Below are 13,523 nucleotides of genomic sequence, written 5' to 3'. Positions count from 1 at the left end.
TTGCATGTTGTAATGAGAGGGGTTTTCAATCAAACTCTTGTCACTTTGCCCTAAAAAGCTGCTTGACATAGATATAATGCATGGATGGCTTTATAAGTTTTTGTCTTATGCAAATGGTGCGCTTACCCAGTCGGTATATTAAATGCTAAAATTGTTTTCTATACAGCAGGTTTATATTTAAAATATGCCACTGTAGATGTGAACACACTTGGTTACACGCTAGAATAATGCATCACTATCACCATTTTAACTACACCTGCTACAGAGCATAGTGTAAAAATAGTAGTACTTCACATTGCTGGCTGCATACACTTTCATGTCTCAAAATGTGTTTGCAAGCCTAGTAAAAATGCGTGTACTTTTTTTTTCACTCGACCTAAATATTCTGGCCATTCTCAAAGCAGATTCCGCTGTTTTAAGGTACTCACAATATTTGGTGTTCAAAAAAAGTATCAATGCCATATCCTTCCTTTGTTGGCCTAGTCACCTCTTTAATAATGTGAGTTAACGGACGACTTTACCCAGGAATATATAGGTATGTTATGAAAAGTAAATTTAGGGCAATTTTCTAAAAACATGAATATATTAGTTACTTCTTGCCAAGTTATCTTTTCGTTCGCTTTTTTCACAATTTTGTTACAATTACTTTTGACAGCATCACCTGTAGTTTGTTTGGCATCATTGTCTGTTAGTTCTCAATATAATATGTTCAGCAAAGACAAAGAGCCCTTAAATTTAGAGTTCTTCCTTGTACTGAATAATCTGAAACACTGAGTCCCATTCTTCTGAACAGTGTGGGATTTCTTTAAATCAGTTGTGCGTGTGTTTGTTTACATGTATTTATGTGGGAGGGTACACCATTCCCACGTCATGTGACTTGCAGATTTCCTGAGAAATAACAGACGCATTACGCTGCCAAGGGAGTATAGGGTATATTATTTGAAGTAATTGTAATGTAATTATCAAGAAAGAAAAGTGGATAAAAAGATGACTTGCCGTGGCAAGGGACTGAACCTACGGCCTACAAATAAAGCGTGCGGGGCTCTTCCAACTGTGCTATGCAGCAGCTATTGCGCCTTCCGCTTTGTACGGTATATATGTGCACCTAATCCTCGAGGAGTGAGTCAGCCCCACTTGTTGCCATCATGGCAAGTGTGGGACACTTTTTATTTTCTATTGGCTTCTCGAAGCATGTGATCTTATTACAAGCTGGCAGCCTGACTGACGCTCCTGCTTTTAATGCACATATGTACCCTATAAAATGAACGGGGAGATAACTGTCGTGGTAAGGCAGTTGGTAGAGCATCAGCAGCATTATTCAAAGGTAACAGATGCGGGGTTGTGCACAGCAAGTTACCTTTTCTTCCACGTTATTTTTTTCTCAATTACTTTACAATTACTTCCAATAATATCCCTTTAACTTTTTCTGGCAGCATTGTCAGTTTTCTTTATTATTGTTTCTAACAAAGAAAAGCGAGCCCTTAAACCTGCACTTCTTTCTTTCATTCGTAGTGAGGAACTTGTTCTGGCAAGCTTGGTGTCGTGAGGTATTATACAAGGGATAATTGGTCAGCTGTTAGCTCGTAGAAATATTCCGTGCTGCGTGACACCAGAAGGCCAAAAAAATACAGGTGTCCCACACTCTCCATAATGGTAACAGGCGGGGCGTACTGACTCTCCCCCAATAAAATGCACACATATACCGTACAAAGTGTAAAGGGGATAGCCGCCATGATAACTCAGTTGGCCGAGCATCGGACGCATTATTCGAAGGTCGCAGGTTCGGTCCCTGTCCACGTCAGGTTATATGTTGTCTTCTACTTTTTTTAGGTCTGCCACTAGGGGGCCGAGCCACTCGGACGCCTCTCGAATGGGCTCTGCCAGTTTTTCATTTTCGCGGCTGAATAAGGACAACCACGGCATTCAAGATCATCACAGTTGTCGCCAGACGATCACCCGATTCATCCGATGCCAGGATATACCAGGTGGGCCTAGTTTTTTTTTTTGAGCCGTGACACTTCTTTTAAGTTCCCACAACAGCGTCGCCCTAGCTACGCCATCGCACTGCCAACGCAGAGCCATCGACGCGCTGGCAACTAGGCAACAAGCTAGGCCCCCGGCTTGTTCGAAGCCTGCCAAATAGATGTAAAAATTGAGGAGGAGACGCTGTCTCCCGAAGAGTACGACACTCAAGGATGGGTTGTGGCCCATGAACGACCCAAGAAAGCAAAAGACAAGAGAAACGCGGTACCAGCCACGAACGCGGGAGGTGCGTCCAAGGAGGCGTCTCAGAGACTGAAGGATTTTTCGCATCGCCGGCCAGTGCCAAAAGACCCGCAACTACCTGAAGACGATTAAAAGGTTGTAATACGCCCAGGAGGAGGTCTGGACTTGAGGCGACAGAGTCTAGCGCTCATAAGAGACTGTGTTCTACGAGCGGCAAAAGTAGAGCCCGACATTGATTGATTGATATGTGGGGTTTAACGTCCCAAAACCACTATATGGTAGAGCCCGACATTGCTGGGGAAGATACTCTCAGAATCAACATGCGACAAAATACCATGATCATGAGCATACTTAGTCTGGCCAATGCGAAGGAATACAGCAACATCAAGGAAATGATGATCTATGACAAGGGCTACACTACAGCCGCTTACGTAACAGCCCCAGAAAACACATCCAAAGGGGTTATCCACGAAATACCGAAGTATGATAATCAAGAAGACATAGAAAAAACTTGGTCATTCAGAGGAACCCGACGATTCTACATGCACGACGTATGGGACTTATGTACTCAGTGGTCATTGTTTTTAAAGGGTTGTTTGTGCTGTATTTTGTATACTACTATGGTGCCGAATATAGGTGCTTCCTATACAAGAAGCGATATGAAACATGCACTACTTGTGGACGAATTAGACAACGGGTGGATGTCTGCCTACAGCCTGGCAGCAAGAAATGTCGTGGTTGTGGAGTGCTCAATCGAACTGAAAACCACCAGTGCGACCCTAGGTGCAGCCTTTGCGGGAAAGGTCATCTTACAGGAGACAAAAAAATGCAAAGAACGGTTTAGGACCCCGTACCTTTTGAAGAAAAAATGGTGGGAAAGGAACAACAACAAGGCAATGAACAAAGAGAATTGAAGATTTTGTCGAACACTAGAGCAACACAGGCATGGAGGGAAGAGTATTCACAAGAAAATTCAACGGAGGACAATGGCAACGCCGCCCAGGACAGAGGAGGACGACGCAGAGATTGTTCCAGCTCCTTCCCGCGACTCGCCGAAGGGGAAAGATAAGGGACTCAACACGAACCCAGATTAACATCCAGATCAAGGTCCACTCGTCAACACAGATCCAGATCACGGGCCAAATTCAAGACAAGGGTAACGACATCTCAAGGATAGTCCCACGAGGGTCCTGGCAGCGGTCGGCGCAGTCGACAAATGGTGAGCTGGGTGGGCGAGGTATCAGGGGAGTCTCTCCGGTCTGGGAGTTTGCCTGAGGTGGCGGCAGAAGGGTCGACCCTAGGTCAAGAGCTAAACCATATTAAGAAAATGCTAGAGCAACTAACCCGTGAAAACGCGAAACAGATGGACGAAATAAAACAACTAAAGGAAGAGAACGCTAAACTCAAGCAAAATCAGCTGCGCGAGTCAACTAGCTCTATAGCATCGTGTAGTCGAATTTTAACTCTAGCGCCTGCATAGGAGTCAGGAGTGCAAGCAGCGAAACGAAGAGCAGAGAAAATATCTCCTGTAGAAAATGAAGACGTTTCAAAACCCCTGGAAAAGAAAGTCGAGAATATGCTCGGAAAACTTACTAAGGTAATGCAATAACAATTCGCAGGATTGCAGCTGCAGCTCGTAGAAATAAAACAAAGAATAGATAGCATAGAAAATCGACTAGCGCTGGTGGAGAACACGCAAACATATTTAAGGTGTATAGGAGCCGGCCCGGTTAAAACTACTACGAAATCTTACAACCGGCCGACTACGGCCGAAGTAATCGAAATCGCAGGGGAAGGGACCGTTTCTAGACATAGCACGATGTAATCAGTATAAAACTTTGCAGTGGAACTGTCGTAGGTATTGCTGGAAACAGGGTAACTTACAACAGTTCCTCAATGGAGAGGAGGCACCAGACGTCGTCGCCTTACACGATACTGGAGGAATGGCTAAATTGTCGAATTACAAATCCTATAGTACCCCTGATGAAAAAACTTCCGTAACAACCCTTGTCCGAAGAAATCTCATGGTGATAGAATATGATACAGAAATCTGCGATGGCGATCATGTTCTTGTTGAGTTAGTTCCATCGCAGAAGAGTGGTGAAAGTCTATTCATATTGAATGTCTATAGCAGCCCTAGACAAAAAACCAAACTAGGTCACTTTTTGGAAAAACGATCAGCATTACTAAAAAGCAAGCACTGGTTATAGTAGGAGATTTCAACGGGTTGCATGCGGCATGGGGTTATAACAAAGAAAACATCAAAGGTAGAAATCTCTGGATCGACGCCCAACAGGAGGGCCTTACGTTAATAACTGACCCCCTTTTCCCAACTAGGATTGGAAACAGCGTATCCAAAGACACATCTCCTGACCTCACGTTTGCTAAGAATATCATCGAACCTTATTGGCTTAACACACAAGAAAATGTGGGCAGTGACCACTATAATGTCGCGACAGGTTGGCCACATTCAAGTAGCTGGCCGCAATCATCGTGGCAAGAGCACAAGCAAGACCCGGCTGGCATGCATCACGCGTTCATGCGCTCCGGCAACGAGGAAGAGGAAGATAGTTGGATCTGTGCCACTCGGCTACTCGGACTTGACGACCATAGTCTTTAGAATCGTGGGCACAAGTTCGAGTAGCCGAGTGGCACAGATATAACTATCTTCCTCTTCCTCGTTGCCGGAGCGCACGAACGCGTGGCGCATGCCAGCCGGGTCTTGCTTGTGCTCTTGCCACGATGATTGCGGAGGGCTGCTTGAATGTGGCCAACCTATCGCGGCAATATAATTGAGACCACGTTTAAAGCAGGTCCACGTAAAAGAGGAGGCAAAGAATTAAGAATGGTTGAATGGGATAGTTTTAGAAAATTCAGAGAGAAGGAAGCATGCGATGTCATCGAAGACTTAGATGAATGGCTGGGGAACCTTAAGCAAAATATTCAAATGGCAACTAAGACCATACCAAAAACAGAAGGACTAGAAAGCATAGACAGTAAGCTCCTACATATGTGGGAGGCAAAAAAGAGCCTAGAAAAACAGTGGAAAACACAAAAACACAACAAACGCCCTGAAAGGAGGATAGCCACCCTCAGTAAAAATATTGAGAAGTACAGGGAGCAACTATGCAGACAACAATGGCAGGAAAAATGTGATGCGATGGAAAAAGAAATAAGTCTCTCTATCTCTAAAACATGGAACCTGTTAAGATGTCTGCTGGACTCGGAGGCGAGCAAAACAGCACAACCACAAAACTTTATTAGACTTGTCCGTAAATACAAAGGCACGGTGGAAGAACTGATTGAAGAAATCAGAGATACCTTGGGGATACAACCAAAGAGCAATTAAGCTCGTACAGAGGTAAAGATAATGATTCCCTAAACTGAGCCATATTAGAGGCCGAGGTACGATCGGAACTAATGAAACTGAGCACAACATCTGCCCCGGGCCCCGATGGGATCACGAATAAAACGCTCAGAAATTTAGACGACAAATCTATCACAGCCCTCACCGAATATATGAACAAGTGTTGGGAAGAAGGTAAGATACCGAAGCAATGGAAAACGGCAACAATCATTATGATTCCCAAGCCAGGCAAGAAACTAGATCTTAATAATCTTAGGCCTATTTCCCTGACATTCTGCATAGGAAAGTTATTAGAGCATGTCATCCTAATTCGCCTGTCAAATTGTATGGAAGACAATGAGCTCTTTCCTCATACGATGGTAGGCTTCAGAGCGAAATTATCTACACAGGACAATATGCTTAAGATTAAACACCAAATAATTGATTCGGGTCTCAATACACACGACACAAAGGTAATAGTTGAACTAGATCTTAAAAAGGCATTCGATAATACAAGACATAAAGCTATACTTGCCAATCTTCAAGCGTTAGAGTAGGAAAAGGAGTAGACGATTATATAAAAGACTTTTTAACTGACGGGACTGCAAGAATAATACTTGGCGTAGCAGAATCGCAAGAGTTTAGTCTGGGCAGCAGAGGTACGCCGCAAGGCTAAGTCCTATTCCCCTTTATTTTTAACGTGGTCATGATAGGTCTCCCTACCAGACTGAAGGAAATTCCAGAATTCCATCATAGCCTCTATGCAGATGACATTACCTTATGGGTACCAGAGGGTAGCGACAGATACATAGAGGAAACTTTACAAACCGCAGTGAATGTTGTAGAAGAATATGTCACCCATACAGGAATACAAAGTTCACCGGAAAAATCGGAACTTCTCTTCTATAACCCGACATGTAGAGTTCGGAAAAGTATCCAGGAAAAACCTAACATTAAAGTCTTTGTTAGAAAAACGCAAATACCTACGGTCGAAAGCATACAAATGCTGGGAATCCGAATCAGCTTGAACGGGCATAATGGAGAGGCGATTAGATTACTTGAAACCAGTGCGCAGCAAATTGTGCGTCTACTTAAATGAATTGGAAACCGGCACTATGGTATGAAGGAAAATAATATGATAAGACTGGTACAGGCTTTTTTCATCAGTCATATTGTATATGTGATTCCGTACCTCAGACTGCAAGTGGCCGAGAGAGAAAAGATTGACAGAATCATTAGACGAGTTTTCAAACAGGCGATCGGACTTCCAATAACTACTTCTAATGATAAATTACTTCAATTAGGGCTTCACAACACATCAGAAGAGCTTATAGAAGCTCAAAGAATCGCACAATATGAAAGACTAACGCAGAGTAAAACTGGTAGAACCATACTAGAGGAACTGGGTATAAACTACGCAAATCAATTTGACGCCAAAAAGGATATCCCGTATGAAATCGGGAAATGTTTAGTAATCTTACCGATTCTAACAAACATGCACCCCGAACATCACAAAGCAAGGAGAGCTGAAAGAGCGAAAAATATACATAACAACGTGAAAGATTTACCGGAAACAACATATTGAGACACGGCCAAATACAGAGGAAATGGCAACATGACTATAGCAGTAGTGGACTACAAAGGAAATCATAAGGTCAGTGTCTCGGTGAGAACGAGCTTTGCAGAAGCGGCGGAGGAAGCAGCTATTGCAATGTCCATAGCATCCACCTCGACTTCACTAATTGTTAGCGACTCGCAGATAGCAGTGAGAAACTTTGCACAAGGGCGAATATCCAAAATAGCTTTGAGAATATTGGCTGGATGCAAAGACCAACGAACAATAGAAATGGTCTGGGCATTCGCTCACTCCTCCTTTCCCGGCAATGAGGCTGCACACCAGACAGCTCGAGGACTTACAGACCGAGCCTCTGGATTGCCCTGGTCGAACGGGAAGGACGATAAGAGATTTGAGCGGATGACCACTTACAGAGGTATTACGCAGTATTAAAGGCTAAGCAGGAAAATTTATCCTCCCGCACACTCGTCATTGAACAAAGGACAGGCGGTGGCGTGGCGCCTACTCCAGACCCACACGTTTCCTAGTCCGGTAACAATGAGCCGCTACGTGCCGGAACTTCATTCGGACAAATGTAAATTTAGCCACAACAGGGCGGACTTGAGCCACGTTTTATGGGCATGCCCGCAGGCCCCCGTGAGAGGCGAATTTCCAGACGGGAATAGATGAGATACCGCGCTCCTCAGCTCTGACTCTCAATTACAAGCCCTTTAAATAAGGCAGGCCTTAGACGCCGCCTGGGCCCATGGGATCATGGCCATCGTCTAGGTTTGGTCATCCCTTCTATTCTCGCACCTGAAAGGGGAGGGGGACCTTTCTGCTAAATAAATAAAGTTTGTTCATCATCATCTATTTTTCTTTCTTCACAATTACATTATAAATACTTCCGAAAATATTTTCTATACTTTCCTTAACAGTACTGTCTGTTAGGTCTCATTAATATTGTGCCTAACAAAGAAAAACAGCCTTTAAATGTACACTTCTATTCTTCTTGGAGATTTTCTGGTGTTTGCTACAACAGGTACCTTATAATCGAAGAGGCTAACAGAATGTGCCAGTGTCAGAGTTGGCTCTTGTAGTGAATACAAGTATGATGTGTTTTGAAGAAGAATCAGTCAATCTGCCACTTGCTTAAGGTATGGCTACAGGATATGGTGCTGGATGCACTTTGTTATCTTTGAATCGAGCCACCTTGAATTCTATTTTTATACATTACATGGGCTAGACATGACGGTATCACCGACTTTAATGCCACAAAGAACATGCAGCGAGCAATGTTATAAATATGAAATTGCATAAAGATAAGGTGAAAACTGCCCCCTCAACGAAGATGGGCAAGGAACATAGGGTGCAGGCGTTATTCCTTCTGCCCGTCCTTGTGAAGTGCGAGCTGTTTTCACCTCGTTATCATCAACTAACGAGATCGAGGTGTGTTCTTCTGCATAAAGATGCTCAACAGGAAACTAGGTTTGGTTCAAACTGTGTGTGTATTTCAGCATATATGGTGCCCGGTTCAAGAGTTCATGCAGAGCATATTGTGTGAAACACGACACATGTTTAACATACTAACATGGCTTAAAGCATAAAGCAATTTAAGGGACGGAATATCAATTTTTATAGTAGCTGTTTTTTTGTGTGTGCAATGGAAAGCTTACTGGTCAGAGTGTATAATCATGTAGTGAAAGAAGATAATTTTAGGGCTTGTTTCTTTTTGTTTGACATTACGTTCATGAGGACATTGAATGGTAATGTAGAAAGTGCTAGAAACATTTTAAGAATTTTTGGATCTCTGACTGCTATGAAGTGCTGACCTCCCACTGCACACAGTGAGAGGTCAGCATGACAGCTTTATATGTTTGTGCGCTGCAGTTTGCTGCGAAAGCATGCATTTCACGTGCATGGGAAATGCACGTATTTCGCACAGTTTGCCACGACGGTAGCGCTGCTTTTTGAGGGTTGACTCTCTGCGTAAGCAGTACCGAATAATGTTGGCACAGGTAATTTGGATATATACTGTAACTTTGACCCCTAATATTTTTGCCCCTTAAAGCATCAGTCTATTTGCAGTAAACAGACAGGCTGCATGACATACTGAATGCTAGGCAATATAAAAGCAGTTTAAAAAGGAGATGCTACTCAAGTTGCAAAAAGAATGCAGTCCAATTCACGGATTTTCATTTCCACCTCCAATCATACATTCTAGCCACTTGTCAGTTTGTTTAATGAAGAAATCCTAATGAAAAAGTTTAGATGAGTGGGTTGGTACTGATGTTGAAATTTGTGCGTTGCTCATCAGTCGAACAACAGGCTCGTGTGCTTCAACAGACAATACCTTGTGAGCTTTTTCCATCCTGCCCTACCTTTCAGTACTGCTTGAAGTTGATCAGGCAATCTTTGCATAATTTTTAGTATAGTTGCACGATCAGCGTCAGCCTAAGCTACGCCATGAAAGCTGCCCACAGCGTCCAGCTAATATTGTTTCCGTGTGCAACTGTAGTTATGGTTGTGCTGAATGATTTTATTTATATACAGTACATAACAAACTTCCTCCTTTAGAGTCAAGTGCATCTTTGGATCGATTGTTAATGTTTTCATTTACGAGGTCTTAAGTTTTAGAAGGAATTCCTCAGTGTGCCACGAGGAAATGCGTGTTCTACAAAAAATGTTTATATAATCATATACAACTCTAAAGGCCTCGCCTATAACTTTGCATATGTTGATCTTAAGTAGGAAGCGAGGAGCGGCAGCAGCCCCCAGATAAAATCAAGCACTCCCTAAGCTCTCCAAGCTCTCTTTGACCTAACAGGAAATTCACTGTGTGGCATTGGAAGCCTTTGCAAGGAGTGCCTTACCATTAAACTGTGCTGCTCTTTCATCACAGAAGACGAAAGGGACCACTTTGGAGATACTTCATGCTGCGCACTGTCAGTGGTTCAGTGTTTTTTTTGTCCAGCCACCAGTCACGAAATCATGTGTCAGATTCAGCCAGGATGGCTAGAGGGAGTCAGGCAGACATGTGTGGTGGACATTTGCCTAGCCAAGTAGTGCCAATTTTTGCACTGGTCCTGTTGGGGTTACTGCCGCAAATGATGGGAGCTTGTCACCTCTGTAAATGAACAGATATGTCAGGGAAGCTTAGCTGCATTAGTTCTTTCAATAACTGATAGCTGCCAACATTCTTTATTGTACAGGAGTTTAGTTCCTCACATGTGGGTGTTGAGCCCTCCACAGAAAAAAATGCTACAAGTATAGTTATTGAAGGCCCCAACATGTAGGTTTTTTCAGCTTATTATCATAAGCACTTCGTTTGGGTGAACATGACCATTTTAAACATGTACTGCAAAAATTTAGGATGGCCGGTCGTTTTGTGGTCCTCATGCTTCTCGCAATATTTTGTAAACGTGTTGAGCATTACGTTGTCAATTTGTTTCGTGTGCATAGACAGTTATGCAGTTTCAGGGGATTTCAAGCACCGTATTGTAGCCAGGAAGCCACATATCAATAGTTTTTGATGAACACAGTTGCTTAATCTGATGCAGGATACATCACTTTCGTGCATATTCATCAATGTAAGCTCATCCTAGTGTTTAATATAGTGAAGATGAGAGCCCACAAATGGAAACACCTAGTGGGGTATCAGGGTGAAGACTGGAAGTGCCTCAGACAGGCTGGCCGACGTTACGAGAGGAGGACCTATTTTTGTAAAAGTCACCTTGTCATCCTTGGTGTGTTAGTTTTAATTAAGGGGGTGAGTAGTTATGTAATCTTCTGGTGTAGGCGAGTGTGCTTGTTGGTAATGTTTGTTTGAAAAAAAAATCTATAAAGCAGAACATTGCAGCTCTCGCTTTCTTTCAAGTTAGGTTGCGATGATCCAAAGTGTTCTTTTGTTGCAGGTTGGGGGCAAGGGAAGGAAAAGGGGATGCAAAGTGAAAGCAGTGTGCTACACCGCTCCTTTCCTTTGTTCCTGTCTGTATAGCGGCCACTGATTTGTAGCACACCACTCCTACTCTACATCCTCACTTTTCTTTGTTTGTTTTTCCTTCTTTTTTTCACCTTTTTTGACATTCGCATTGTCCCATCTAGAGCATGAATCAGTGACACATGGCTTTGCTATAGCGAAGATGCCTATGTGGTGTTGAACAGTGCATTGAACTTCATTCAGTTTGATTAAAGGCTGATCATGCAATAAGTGCTTCCTGTCTATCACCACACATCATCAAATGAATAGTTTGCCCTTGTCTCTTGTATACTGGTACATAGCTTGTGTTTTGTGCTTCTTAAAGTAATGTTGGTTTGCTGCTGTTTATGATAATTAATTAATCTAATATGAAAATATCTTACCTTGCGAACTTTGTCTAACCTGCTTTTTTGTCCTTCCTATGCAGACATTGTATGTAAGGATGGCAGTAAAGAAAGGGTGATAGTTTGAACTTTGGAAGAATAAATAATGGCAGTGGAGCAATTCCACACCAAACATCCCAGCCATTTCGCTAACAATCCTAAATTATTTGAAAAAAATACTGTGCTCATTTACTGTATTGAAAACAGTGAATTGCTAAAACATATCAGACAGAACAACATTTTTGGTCACCTGGGTGCCTCCTCAACTTCCCAAGTTGTCGTTTGGGTGTCGTTTATGAAAAAAAAGTATTTTTAAATTACCACTTTCTTTCTAATTACCACTTTCTTTCTAATACTTTCTTTACCAAATTTGGTCTAGATATTAGGTAAAGGTGCTTGTGTATAGTGCTTGATGTTCAGTAATATTAGCGCAATTTTTGCCACTTCGAAAGCAAAAAAAAACAGTTCTCTTTAAATGGCAAGTCATGTCCTTACAGCTTTTGTTTTAAGAAAGAAAATAATTTTTGAAATTGACCATTGATGGCTGTTTTCCCATTTAGTGTATGACGGCTTCTGTCCAAAAGTTCCTCATGGCCGTCAATGGGAAATTTAAAAATAATTCACTTATTTGAAACCAAAATTGTAATGATAGAGCTTGCCATATGACTAGAAATGTTTATTTGCTTTTGATTTACGTATGTCACGTGTAAATATCGCAAAACCGTCGACGTGGACCACCGAGCACTGAGGGACAAAGAAGAAGAGCGTGGTGGCAAGGGCGGCACAAGGCGCATTCACAGTGTTCGGGCCAGTGCGTGAAATTCTGAGCTCGGATGAGCGAGACGTTCTGCCGGGCGAGACGCGGGCGTGTGCACGGAGGACCATGAAGTCGGGCGAGGTCCAGGGTGGCCGAGGATCCAGGTGCCAGTGGAGTTGCTGGCTGAATCGAGGATCGCCGAGCAGTGCCGAGCAGTACCGAGCGACGCGCCAGACTCAGACGTGGGCCGCGAGCTCACAAGCTGCGCACCCGAGGGTACCTGGCTGTACCCTGGCCAAGGCGAGGAACGCCGGTGACCGAGAAGCCGCACTGCAGCTGTGGCAAGCAGCATTTCAGCACGGCACACACAGTGCTGTGCTGGCCAGAACCCGCACGTAGAACCGCCACGTCCAGGCGCTGATCAAGAGCTCGAAAACAAGGTCCGAGGTCGCGCTGGTTCAGGCATGTCCTAGACTACGCCACCGCTGCTCGAGAGTCGTGGGTCTGCGGGACTCTTCTTCCTCATGTGCCGTGGTGGTCGTCCCGACGGCCTCTACATCACTGACTTTTCATAGCCTTTCTTTTGTATGTAAACGTTTGAACTCGTCTCCCTGTCTGTTTCCTGCGCCCCTGCACAGTAGTGGAAGTGCTGGAACCGTCCTAAACATCACAATTTTCTGGCATCCACGACAGGACCGAGAACTAGCTCTAACTTTTAGAGCCGCACTTCTCGTTTGTGCAGTGGGCGGAAATGGATTGGGAGAAGTATATTCCGATTGGCAAGGAACTTGGCTGGTCAGGTAACGAACAGAAGGAGTGGATTGAAGAGCAGCGGAAAAAAGAGCGTGACAGACGAGCTGAGGATAGGGACGCATCGCGAGAAGCGCACGAACAGGAGTTTGCTCGTCTAGTGGCAGAAAAAAGTCTGCTGGAGGGTAAGTGTCGTCTAGCTGTGCGCACAGCTGGGACGGTTGGAACCCGTTTTAGAGAGCGTGGAAGCGAGCAGCGAAGCGTTCAGGAGGTTCCAGAAGCTTATTCCTCCCTACAATGAGGGCCGCGACGAACTCGACGCGTACATTCAGCGCTTCGAGTGGGTAGCCACGAGTCAGGGATGGCCAGGCGACAGGTGGGCGCTCTCATTAAGCTTATGCCTCTCAGGTGAAGCCTTGGGTATTGTAGGAGGTATGGCTGCGGAGGATGCTACAGACTACAAAAAGCTGCAGCAAACCTTGTTACAAGGATTTCGGTACACCGAAGAGGGATATCGGCAAAAGTTT

Source organism: Rhipicephalus microplus, chromosome X (assembly GCF_043290135.1).
Source record: "Rhipicephalus microplus isolate Deutch F79 chromosome X, USDA_Rmic, whole genome shotgun sequence".
Taxonomy (NCBI): domain Eukaryota; kingdom Metazoa; phylum Arthropoda; class Arachnida; order Ixodida; family Ixodidae; genus Rhipicephalus; species Rhipicephalus microplus.
This window is presented reverse-complemented; position numbering follows the sequence as displayed.